Source organism: Mustelus asterias, chromosome 24 (assembly GCF_964213995.1).
Source record: "Mustelus asterias chromosome 24, sMusAst1.hap1.1, whole genome shotgun sequence".
Lineage (NCBI taxonomy): Eukaryota > Metazoa > Chordata > Chondrichthyes > Carcharhiniformes > Triakidae > Mustelus > Mustelus asterias.
Genome location: NC_135824.1, coordinates 28,292,448 through 28,305,208, shown reverse-complemented (window position 1 = coordinate 28,305,208; position 12,761 = coordinate 28,292,448). Strand labels below are relative to the sequence as shown.

The 12,761-nt window shown below is 46.2% G+C and overlaps 1 non-coding gene across 1 annotated transcript; it reads left to right on the top strand.

The window, feature by feature from the left end:
• Nucleotides 1–7,902: 7,902 nt before the first annotated feature.
• On the top strand, nucleotides 7,903–7,976 carry trnak-cuu (transfer RNA lysine (anticodon CUU)). Its single transcript has one exon. It is a non-coding gene; the product is annotated as a tRNA-Lys (tRNA).
• The last annotated feature ends 4,785 nt before the right edge of the window (nucleotides 7,977–12,761 follow it).

Genomic DNA, 12,761 nt, shown 5'->3' with positions numbered 1-12,761 from the left:
GGCTTTCCTCACCATTTCGTTCCGTAGACACCTTACTTTCTTTTTGCTGTTCTACATGCCAGTCACAGAAAAACAATTTCCCTCTTCTTTACACCTCTAGTGTGCACTTATGAGTCAAAAGGACATTGACCGCACCTGCTAGCATTTGCTTTCCCAAAGCCCTGCCCTTTCCTATGTCGTGATGTAGTCGTCCGAAATTCTCTGAAGTGAACTTGGTTTTTTGTATTAAGAGCCTCAAAACAGCGTAAACCATGAACGTGCAGCCTTCGTTTGAAGAAAATTATGTTTATCTGAGGCGCATTTTAGAACTTAAGGGCAAAGCTCACCATTCACAGAATAAGCCAGGTCTTTCAGAATTTAAAACTGCCCTTCTTACTTCCATAATAATAAAAATCACTGAGAGGCCAAAGGAAAGAACCATCCTGGGGTCTTGTTGGCCAAACCATTTCTTGAAAGCTTCGAGACTGGGAAGAATTTCTGAGGAATGCATGTTGAGTCAGCAGCCTGACACGTTTCCCCCTCTGGGCAACCTTCCTGGAGATGGGTCTGCACCTGCAGAGGTTACCTGCTCAGCAGCGACAGGTATAGTCGATTTGTATAATTAACTGCCCATGTGTGGGCTGATTGGCAGCGCCTCCGGGATCTCCTTGGTAGCGGATGCGCCCCCTCCACCCCCCACTCCCCCCACTGAGAGCCAAGCCCAGCTGGTGTCTGGAGGCCATTTCTCTTCCACGGAGGTGGCCTCACAGCTGTAGCCACGGTTAATTTTATTTGAGGGCAAACTTCTTCAGAGGGTGCTTTTTGATGGAGGTGCCCCCACGTTTCCTCATGATGGTGACAGTACCTACCTCTGCCTGTGGTTCCAAGATTGTGTGGCCTCTCATTGGGCTCGCAGTCTCAGAGGCCCCCTCCTCGTCGTCTTCAATTGGACAGACCTCTTAATTGGTCATTTCCAGGAAGATCTCTCAAGCATCCACCTTGACAGGCAGAGCGGGTTGGGTCATAAGAATGCCCCAGTCATGTTCATAGCCGAAGGGAAGAGCAAGTTTTTTTCAAGGAAAGAAATGAAGGCTTATTTATCTATGCAATTTAAGTCTATCAAAGTAGTCATGTGTCTATTTACTGTCCCTCCTCTAGTACATCTCAGGCTGAAGCACAAACTTTTCAACATTTTTAGAACTATTATTGTTGAGAAAAGAATTAAGTTACTGTATTCAGAGGTTTAATTTGGATCTTTTTTTGTGAATGGACATGGCAGCTGACGTTTTTGTTAATGTTGAGAATTTTTAAAAAATTATTCATGCGGAAACACGTGCTTATGCAGCTGAGAGAATCTATTTCTGTCAATTTTTTGGCTCAAACTTTGCATTCTTGAAAACCGCATCAAAGCACAATTGAACAGATAGGTGACACACCAGACGACACGAGGAAAATGGGATCGGGAAACAACAAGTGATGAAATGCCATGATAAATCAGATAGAAGCAGTTGGAAAGGTCCACCAATGAATGGAATGGTCAGCCATGATCGAATTCGATGGCAGAACAGACTTGAGGGGCCAAATGGCCTACACCTGCTCCTAATTACCCACGGGTGGCACAGTGATTGGCACTGCTGCCCCACAGCGGCAAGGACCAGGGTTCAATTCTGGCCTTGGGTGACTGTCTCTGTTAATTTTTACACATTCTCACCGTGTCTGCATGGGTTTCCTCCGAGTGCTTCAGTTTCCTCCCACAGATGTGCAGGTTAGGTGGATTTGCACAGTGCCAGGGGCCCAGGTTCAATTCTGGCCTCGGGTCACTGTCTGTGTGGAGTTTGTATATTCTCCCCCGTGTGTGCGTGGGTTTCCTCCGGGTGTTCCAGTTTTCTCCCAAGATGTGTGGGTTAGGTTGATTGGTCATGCTAAATTGACTCCAGTATCAGGGGATTAGCAGGCTAAATATGTGGGGTTATGGGAATAGGGCCGGGGTGGGATTGAGGTCAGTGCAGACTCGATTGACTGAATAGCCTCCTTCTGCACTGTAGGGATTCTATGATTCCATGAATTCATATGTTTGTATGGATGAAGTGATCAATGTTTCTACCCTGTCTTCCTGATATTAAATGTTATTATCATTCCCTAATCAAGGGCAGCCAACTTGTCGTAGTTGTGTATCTTACCATCTTGTCTTATGATACTTTATTATGTAGTAACCTTTTAAGGTCATTCAACTGGTGCACATTCCATAGCACCCTGCCAATATGACAGTTTCTGTTCATTTTTGTGCTATCTTATTTCAACAATCCCAGTGCCCACAAGTTACTGACATTTTTGCAGGATGAATCCAATCTGTCATTTCTTTTCTGATTTTCTGGACCTTTTATGTGGCATTCTTTGTGAAATGTGGCACTCTAGGAAGTTTAGATGCTATTTTCTGCACATTAATGACTGAGTGCTTTAAGCCACATCATTAACAAAGGTTAAGTGGCTCATTAGTGGTCATTAAGGTGGTAAATTAGCATAATTTCACCCACCATCCCATTGAAAGGCTTGTTACTGCTGGTGGTAAATTGTCACGTAGAAATACAGACAACGTCGTTGTAAATCAGCAGTACATATCACCCATCTGTGCATATCTCCCAGCCAAACGTACTTCTCAGTTCTACATGATATGATTCATCTCGGCAAGAATACGCGTACAACTATCTCATGGTAGGCAAATAAAACAAGCACCTTTTCAACAATATCCAAGAGACTTACTATAGATCACAGTTGTAAAGTCCAAAGTTTAAGGGTGAGGGAGTAGACTGATATTCTCAGTTGCATATTGTCACATGTGCGAGAAAGCTAACCTTTCAGTGTTACTATAAATTCAGGTTTACCATGGGGACACAGTGGTTAGCATTGCTGCCTCACAGCACCAGGGACCCGTGTTCAATTCCCAGCTTGGGTGACTGTGCAGAGTTTGTACGTTCTCCCCGTGTCTGCGTGGGTTTGCTCCGGTCTCCTCCCACAGTCAGAAAGACGTGTTGGTTAGGTGCATTGGCCAGGCTAAATTCTCCCTCAGTGTACCCCGAACAGGTGCAGAGTGTGGTGACTAGGGGATTTTCACAGTAACTTCATCGCAGTGTTAATGTAAGCCTGTTAGTGACAGTGATAAATAAACTTTTAACCTTTTGTAATCCAGTGATGCCAGTTGGTCCATTAAATGGATCACATGCCCCTTATGGCCTGGAGTTGACTCACATTGCCCATTTCCGCATACAGAATAGGGTAACTCAGAGAATATAAGAATGGGTCCTTCCGAACATATGAACTGAATATCCTGTGTTTCACATATCTCAGGCTGCATTTTCAATTGCTGGTGGAACCAGTATGGGTGCCAATGTAAAATTTCATTTCTACAGGGAGGCATTCGAACCCTCTGTCTCTGGAGAGGTTTGCAGTTTTCAAAAATTGCAAATGGGAGAGAATGGAAAATGCATTCACCCAAATGAATGACTCCTTCAGCTCCTTAAGGAGCTTGTCACGGGTCTTTCTGGAACAGAATGGGATTTTCCATCTTTTTACCAGTTGTGGCCAAACAGCACATAAATGCACAGCCGTTGAGGCAACAGAAAGTTTGGACATGATCCTCTGGCTCTTCATGCCTGTGGGATCTTCTGATCCTGCTGACAACGCACCCCCGCTGCCTGTTCCCCGGCAGTGTTGGGGTGAGATCAATGGGAAATCCTGTTGATAGTGGTGGGACCAGAAGATCCCGCCACCGGCCAATGGTACGCCACCTCCCGCCCTCTGAGAAAAATGCAGCAGGGAGGCTGGAGAATCCCGGCGATTGTTTCCACTGAATTCTTTTTGTGAAATTCTGGAGATTAACTCAGTGCTGGGTTGAATGAAGTACCTTGACATGGCCTCTGTAATCACTTTGTGTCGTCTTTATGCTTTCCTGTGCTGCCTGCTCCCCCTGGCTAGGCAGCACTCCTTCAAAATGGGCGGCATGGTGGCACGGTGGTTAGCACTGCTGTCTCACAGCACCAGGGACCCGGGTTCGATTCCCTGCATGGGCCACTACCTGTGCGGAGTCTGCACGTTCTCCCCGTGTCTGCGTGGATTTCCTCCGGATGCTCCAGTTTCCTCCCACAGTCCGAAAGACGTGATGGTTAGGTGCATTGGCCATGCTAAATTCTCGCTCAGTGTTCCCAAACAGGTGCTGGAGTGTGACGACTGGGGGATTTTCACAGTAACTTCATTGCAGTGTTTGTTAATGTCAGCCTACCTGTGACACTAATAAATAAACCTGAAAGAAACTTGAAATAAATCTGAGTTTGGTGAACAATTCTATGCATTTTCTCAATCCATTTTGCCAATATTCTGTTCTAATGCAAATACAAACTGCCCCAACATCAGACATTTCTCTTGTCAGCGTACTTAACTCCAGCCCTCCTTCATAGTTGTTCAATTAATATTGTTCTGGCTGTGATCACCGGATGGTTATTAAACCAAAGTTTTGTCATAAAAGGCGCCCTGGAGCGCAGAAGTGATCAGAGTCCAGTGCAGTGGAGTGAAAGATGGATTTGCAAAACAGGAATAATGTTGTGTTCTGATACTGCAACACTGTCATTGTTCTTAATCAGTCCTTTAAGTGCCTCTCAAATATGTATATCAACTTCAAAGAAGGCCCCGTGGCTTTTATAATAACATCACAGGTGTCTAACTAAGTGCCTGACAAGCATTCCTGAGATCCCAGCTGGCTAAATCAGTGCCTGATCATTTTGATTTGCCTAACACAGTCAGTCCTCTTTGAACATGGATATTATTACAATTCACTGCAGCCTCCAGAAACACTTGCATGTTCAAATGCAGGTCCAAATTAAATCATTCAGTATTGAATTCTCTCAGAGACCCCAGCAAACATTTGTTGCGTGAACGCTTGCCAAATTCTATTTAAGTTCCCCCCCCCCCCACCCACCCCCCCCCCCCCCCACCCCATATTCAAAAACGTCATAATGGATGGTTAAAATTCACAGCACATCGAGCAATCATCGGACTCGTTCCTTTTATACCTCGATTCATTTCAGAGATTCAGATGTTGCACTGCCACATTTTGTCAGCTGGAGGTGTGACTCATTAGGGCTGTTGTACTCCCACAACACTTCAGCTAGTAGGCATTTGATGATGCTACTAAGCATCACGAGGTCAGGTTAGGTACAGTCAAAACTCCAATCCTCATGCCTTGGAATGTGTCAGCGAAACCAATTTGATTTGATTTGATTGGCTTTATTATTGTCACATACATTAGCATACAGTGAAAAGTATTGTTTCTTGTGCACGATACAGACAAAGCATACCGTTCATAGAGAAGGAAACAAGAGAGTGCAGAATGTAGTGTTACAGTCATAGCTAGGATGTAGAGAAAGATCAACTTAAAACAGGGTAGGTCCATTCAAAAGTCTGATGGCAGCAGGGAAGGAGCTGTTCTTGAGTTGGTTGGTACTTTTGTATCTTTTTCCCAATGGAAGAAGGTGGAAAAGGGAACGTCCGGGGCGCATGGGGTCCGTAATTATGCTGGCTGCTTTGCCGAGGCAGTGGGAAGTGTAGACAGAGTCAATGGATGGGAAGCTGGTTTGCATGATGGTTTGGGCTACATTCACGACCTTTTGTAGTTCCTTGTGGTCTTGGGCAGAGCAGGAGCCACACCAAGCTGTGATACAACCAGAAAGAATGCTTTCTATGGTGCATCTGTAAAAGTTGGTGAGAGTCGTAGCTGACATGCCAAATTTCCTGGCCAGCAATTGCAGTTGAACTGAGTTTTCAGTGTGTATAGAGACACACCAGAAATTATCATACCAGAGTTAATGTGTGGTGGATTAATGTATCAAAGTAGATTAAATTAGCAACGAGAATAATGCTTTCTTCTCTCTCGTCATCTAGAATGTGTCAGCGATTTCTGCTGCCTCGGAAAAGCAGCCAGCATAATCAAGGACCCCACACACCCTGGACACACTCTCTTCCACATTCTTCCATCGGGGAAAAAGATACAAAAATCTGAGGTTGCGAACCAACCGATTTAAGGACAGCTTTTTTCCTGCTGCCATCAAACTTTTGAATGGATTTACCTTATATTCAGCTGATCTTTCTCCACATCCTAGCTATGACTGTAACACTGCACTTTGCACCCTCTCCTTTCCTTCTCTATGAATGGTATGCTTTGTCTGAATAGCGCGCAAGAAACAATACTTTTCACCGTATACTAACATATGTGGCAATAATAAATTAAATCAAATCAAATCGAAGTGTTACATTTTTAGCAAATCGGGAGCTGTTTTTTGAGCTGTCCTATGTTGAGTGTAAGGTAGACCACCATTATTTTTCTGCTTTGCTTCCTCATTGTGATTTTTGAAGCTCATTTTCACCAGCAGAAAACTAAAAATCAGGATTCAGAACTAATGATTCCCACCCACATTCTACCTCTTGACTAGTTGGACAAAAATAGGAACCTTGGAGAGAAGGACGAACAAACTACAGGTTGCATACTGAGAATGAGAGACGCAACTACAACATTCAAGCTCAGCAACAGAGAAGGTGTGCAGGCTCAGGAAATGGTGTTTTAGAACCTGCACTATCTTAAAGGGGCATTGTTACCATGATACATTGTCAAGCAAAAGTCTTTTTTGAGAGGGAGTGGGATATGCGTTAGTTCTCTTACAATAATTTCACCTTAAAGTGAAACAATGATGAGTTTCAACATGACCCTGAAATATCACTTTATCTGACCGCCTCTCCTCCCCTCTCCACATCAGTGGCACAGTGGTTAACACTGCTGCCCCACAGCGCCAAGGACCTGGGTTTGATTCCCAGCTTGGGTCACTGTCTGCCCGGAGTCTGCCCGTTCTCCCCGTGTCTGCGTGGGTTTAGTCTGGTTTCTTCCCACAGTCCGAAGTATGTGCTGGTTAAAGTATATTTAAAGTAAAAGTTTATTTATTCGTCACAAGTAAGGCTTACATTAATACTGCAATTAAGTTACTGTGAAATTCCCCTTGTCGCCACATTCCGGCACTTGTTCGGGTCAATGCACCTAACCAAGGTGCATTGGTCATGCTAAATTCTCCCTCAGTGTACCCAACCAGGCACCAGAGTGTGGCGACTAGGGGATTTTCACAGTAACTTAATTGCAGTGTTAATGTAAGCCTACTTGTGACAATAATAAATAAGGACCCCACCCCTGCCACCTCCACGCACCATTCTCTTGCTCTGTCCTTCTGAGTTTCTGTCTCTTATTATTTTATAAACAAATGAAAGAAAGGTTTTGCCAAGTACACGCCCATGAAGTCTGTGTCTTTTGGTTGCTGTTGCTCAAAGGTAAATTCCAACTGCATTACCGTAATAACCCAGGTGTTTTTGTGATGGCAAGGTCTGTGAAGCACGTCATGATGTACGCCATCTAGTGCTCTGACCTCACTGTCAATAATCTATTCTATATTTTCCTGCATTTTGATGAAACGCACACCAAGGGTGGTGTGGGGGTTCAGGGTGGCCCATCAGAAGTGGCACAGCCAATGGCCAGCACGATGATCTGGCAGTGGATTCCTTTGTTATTGTGGTGATCAGAATGCTGAGCTCAGCAGAAATGCAGCATTAGCCACCGTCTCCTTATAAACTAGATTCCAACATAAACTGCATTCCCACACTGAATTGTAAATAAACCATGCCAGCAGATCCAATGTGGTCTGTGGCTCAGTGAGCGGATCCTTCCGAATTAGTGACTGACTGAATGGATCCTCCTGGTTGGTGGATCAGTTGTCAGATCTTTCTCATTTGCAGAATCCTCCATACCAACAATAGCATTCTCAGGTGCACCTGCTATCATTCGCCCAAACTAATTGCTTCCTCAATTTCAGAAGTTTTAAATTGCTTTGCAACAATGCCCGGCTAGCTCAGTTGGTAGAGAATGAGACTCTTAATCTCAGAGTTCCTGGGTTCGTGCCCCACGTTGGGCATCTTTGCTTTTTAAGGGCGGCACTGCTGTCTCACAGCCGCAGAGACCTGGGTTCAATTTCGGACTCAGGTGACTGTGTGGAGTTTGCACGTTCTCCCCGTTTCTACATGGGTTTCCTCCGGGTGCTCCGGTTTCCTCTCACAGTCCAAAGATATGTGGGTTAGGTTGATTGGCCATGCTAAATTGTCCCTTAGTGTTCCAAAATGTGTAGGTTAGGGGGATTAGCAGGGTAAATATGTGGGGTTACGGGGATAGGGGCTAGGTGGGATTTTTGTTGATGCAGGCCTGATGGGCTGAATGGCCTCCTTCTGCACTGTAGGGATTCTATGAACCAATCAATCAACATGCATTAATTTACACCATCTCTTGGAATTTATTCAGGGTTCAGTCTTACTATTTTTTTTAATTACCATGTTATTTAAATGTGGGCATCACTGGCAAAGCCAGCATTTATTGCCCATCTCTAAGGACCCTTGAGAAGATGGTAACGAGGTGCATTCTTAAACTGCTGCAGTCATTGGGGTATAGGTACACCCACAATGCTGTTAGGAAGGGAATTCCAACATTTTGACCCAATGACTGTCAGGAACAGTGATATATTTCCAAGTCAGGATGGTCGGTGGATTGGAGGGGAATTTCCAGGTGGTGGTGTTCCCATGTGCCTGCTACACTTGTCCTGCTAGATGGTAGCGGTTGTAGGTTTGAAATGTGCTGCCTAAGGAAGCTTGGTGAGTTGCAGATGGTACACACTGCTGCCGCTGTGTGTCAGTGATAGGGGAGTGAATATTTGTGGACAGGTTGCCAATCAAGCAGGCTACTTTGTCCTAGATGGTGTCAAGCTTCTTGAGTGTTGTTGGAGCTGCACTCATCCAAGCACTCATCCAAGCAAGTGGAGAGTATTCCATCACACTTGTGCCTTGGAGATGGTGGATAGGCTTTTGGGAGTGAGCATGTGAGTTACTCGCTGCAGGATTCCTGGCTTCTGGCCTGGTCTTGTAGCTATGGTAAAGTCGCCACGGTTCCAGTTGACCATAGGCTGCTCTTCCTTTTGATGGGAAGGGTTGACTGGTGGTGTTTTAACCTGAAGATCACCACACTGCAAGCGAGGGGCAAGGTTGAGAAGGCGGGCTTTCATGAATAACCTGGTACGGGAATTTAACCCGCATTGTCCACATTGCTCTGCACCACTAACTAGCCATCCAATAAACTGAGCTAAACCGACTATAGTATTGATATGGCCAGTCCAGTTCAGTTTCTGGTCAATGGTAAACTCCAGGATATTGGTAGTGGGAAATTCAGAGATGGTAATGCCATGGATGTCAAAGGGAGATACTTAAATTCACCCTTGTTGTTGATGGCCATTACCTGGCACTTGTGTGGTGTGAACGTTGCTCACCACTTCTCTGTCCAAACCCTAAATGTTGTCCAGGTCTTGCTGCATATGATGTGGAGATGCCAGCGTTGGACTGGGGTGGGCATGGTAAGAAGTCTCGCAACACCAGGTTAAAGTCCAACAGGTTTATTTGGAATCATGAGCTTTCAGAGCGCTGCCCCTTCATCAGGTGAATCTTCTTGCTGCATATAAACATGGACCAACAGTTGCGTGATACAAGTGTTCATTCATTTGTCTTTAGACATTGTGGGAATCTATTGATAATGTTTGCTAAAACAACAGCATTTAGACAGGACCTTTAACACAGTAAAATGAACAAAAGCATTTCACTGAATTGTTAGCAGACCAAAATTGATAGTGATCGATAAATTCCACCACTGCTAGGCTAGCAGCACCATTATTTTCCAATCTATTAGGATGGGAAAAGGATGGAGATCCTTCGATCCTGGTTTAAATTCAACTGTAAGTAAGCCATAAAAGCCTCATGTTCAACAACTCACCCGTTAATGTTATTGCCAGGAACAAGTTTCTCATTGACGTTGCATTATTAATGAATGCAGAGGTTCAGCCTCCCTGTGGGTGTGAAATACCTCCAGTGACTGATCAGTAGGAACTAGTCCTGATCAGCAAACACATTTAGCGCGTTGTTTAAAAGCAATCAGTGAAAGCATTATAAAGCCAATAAATCACACTGCTGCTCGGCCATTATGGCTTTGTCTAAGTGGCAGCAGAGACAAAACTGGCTCAACAGGAAAATCCCGATTGCCATTGATTTAATTGGAGGTGGGGTTATGATAATTAACTCCTGACTGATTTCACCAGAGGCCTTGGCAGAGAAGTGAAAAAGTCGCAGGCAAAGATAGGATTGTGTAATTGACGGCATAAGTCGCTTAAGCTCTAATTTCCTCTTCCTTTAGTGTCAACCATAGATCCCTACACTGTGGATCACGATTGCAGGTCCCCAGGAGACAAAATCAGAAAATGCTGGAAAACCTCAGCAGGTCTGACAGCATCTGTGGAGAGAGAATAGAGCCAACGTTTCGAGTCTGGATGAGCCTTCGTCAGTTTTTTAATTTCAGATTCCAGCATCCGCCATTATCACAAAATTGATAAATGCAAATTACTGCGGATGCTGGAAATCTGAAACAAAAACAGAAAATGGCGGAAAAGCTCACCTGTGGAGAGAGAGCAGGGGCAACAGGCCCGAATGACTCTTCATCAGAGCTCCCAATGTTTCGATTCTGGATGACGCTTTGTCATCGATTCTGATGAAGAGTCATCCAAACTCGAAACGTTGGCTCTATTCTCTCTCCACAAATGCTGTCAGACCTGCTGAGATTTTCCACCATCCTCTGTTTTGTTTCATGAAATTGATTATATTTTAAGACATTGAAATGAACTTGAAACTACTTTGAGGCATAAAATAATACACATTCGTGTTCCCGGTGTTGAGGAGAGACAAGGAGGAAACTCCATAATTGGACAAGTTGGCAGTTAATTTTGGCCAAGTTACTGATTGGCCCTGAAGCTTCCAGGAACCAGTCAACCCATGTTTCAATTTGCTCAACTGAGAAAGGGGGAGGACAACCACCCAAAGTTGGGGAGAAGGTTCTCATCTTGTACTTGCGTCCCCACAACTTCATTATGGAGACACAGAGGGCGATTCTCCCAAAAGCGCTGAATTGGCGGCAAAACTGTTCTAGATCGCGCCAGTTCTGACAGGTCAGCTTCTCACTTGGATCTCCGCACTCTGCGCACTGCAGAGGTCACAATCGTGAATCTCATTAAAAACCCAAGGGGGCGGGGTCTATTCACGCCAGAGTTTGACGGTTCTGGAACTCTGTGCATGCGCAGTGGCCCCAAACTGTCAAACTCCCGTTTGCTCGCCAGCCTGGGACCCCCGCAGTGCTGCCCCTCCAGGCCCCCCAGGGCCCAAGCATGGTCCCCACAGCAATTCCCGGGCCAGCCCTGAACTCTCCCCGTCCCGGAGCGCCCCGATGTCCAGGCCCCACCCCCCAGCAGTGGCGATCTCCCCACCCCCTCACCCCGGCAGACCATCCCCCCCTCCCCGCTGACTCCCCCCAGGGTCAGATCCCCCTGGCAGACCACCCCCCCAGCCCGCCCCAATCGCTGCCCTCCCTCCATCCCAGACCGATCCCAATGCAGCCCCATCGATTGTCCCTCGGCCCCGGCCACAATAGATCCCGATGGGCAGTGCCAAGGTGCCCCCTGGGCATGGGCACCTTGCCCCTTGGGCAGTGCCAGGGGGCACAGGCTGTGGTGAACCATTGTTGGTTCCCACCAGGTAGTGCTGAGCCATGGTCTGGCCAGTACTATGAGTCTGTATATATGTTACTGTTGGGGTTAGGGTTGGGCTGTTCTACCTGTTAATATAGTCCTTATGGTACACCCCAGTCGGCTTTGCCTCCTGGGAGAGGTATAAAGCTCACTGCTCTGCCTGGTGACCCTTTAGTCTGGGATCGTATACTGTATATGGTAGCTCTGTTAATGTTGGCAATAAAAGCCTTTATTTCCCGAGTACATCCAGCCTCTCGTGTGTTATATCGCGCATCACAGGCTAGCACTGCCAGGGTGCCCATGCCCAGGGGGCACCACCCCCCTGCTGTCTGACCCCCTGGGGCACCCCAGTTGCCCCTCTTCATTCAGGCGGAGTCTCCCACTAGGTCCCCGAATGTAGGAAGCTAGTCTGAACCCCGCCAGAATGAAGTACTCCTGGCGGGGTGGGAGATTCGATCGGGACCTGAAAGGTCCTGATAATCTACACATTTAAAATAGATTAAGAAGAGATTTAAATTACTTACCTGCCTTCCCGCCGGTTTCCAGCATGGTCCGGCAAGCGGCTGCTCGCCGGTTCTGGAAGGTGCTCATGCGTTCCCTGCGCATGTGCAAATCCCCGTTCATGTTGGCAGACACACGTCCCCCGGCCAGACCCGCCAGAAAAATGGCGGGTGCGGATGGGAGAATCACAGCCACAATTTTTACCAGGCACCCGAAACTCGAATCAAATCCAGTAACAATGTGGATTGGCATGATGTGGAGATGCCGCATTGGACTGGGGGGACATAATAAGAAGTCTCACAACACCAGGTTAAAGTCCAACAGGTTTATTTGGTATCATGAACTTTCGGAGTGCTGCTTCTTTCATCAGGTGAGTCATTGGGTTCACATTGAATCATAAAATCTCTACCGTGCAGAAGGAGGCCATTCAGCCCATTGAGCCTGCACCAACAACAAACCACCCAGGCCCTAACCCACTAACCCCATGTATTTACCCTGTTACTATGACTGGCACAGTGGCATAGTGGTAGGCACTGTTGCCTCACAGCGCCTGGGACTCAGGTTCAATTCTGTCTTAGGGTAAGTGTGTGGAAT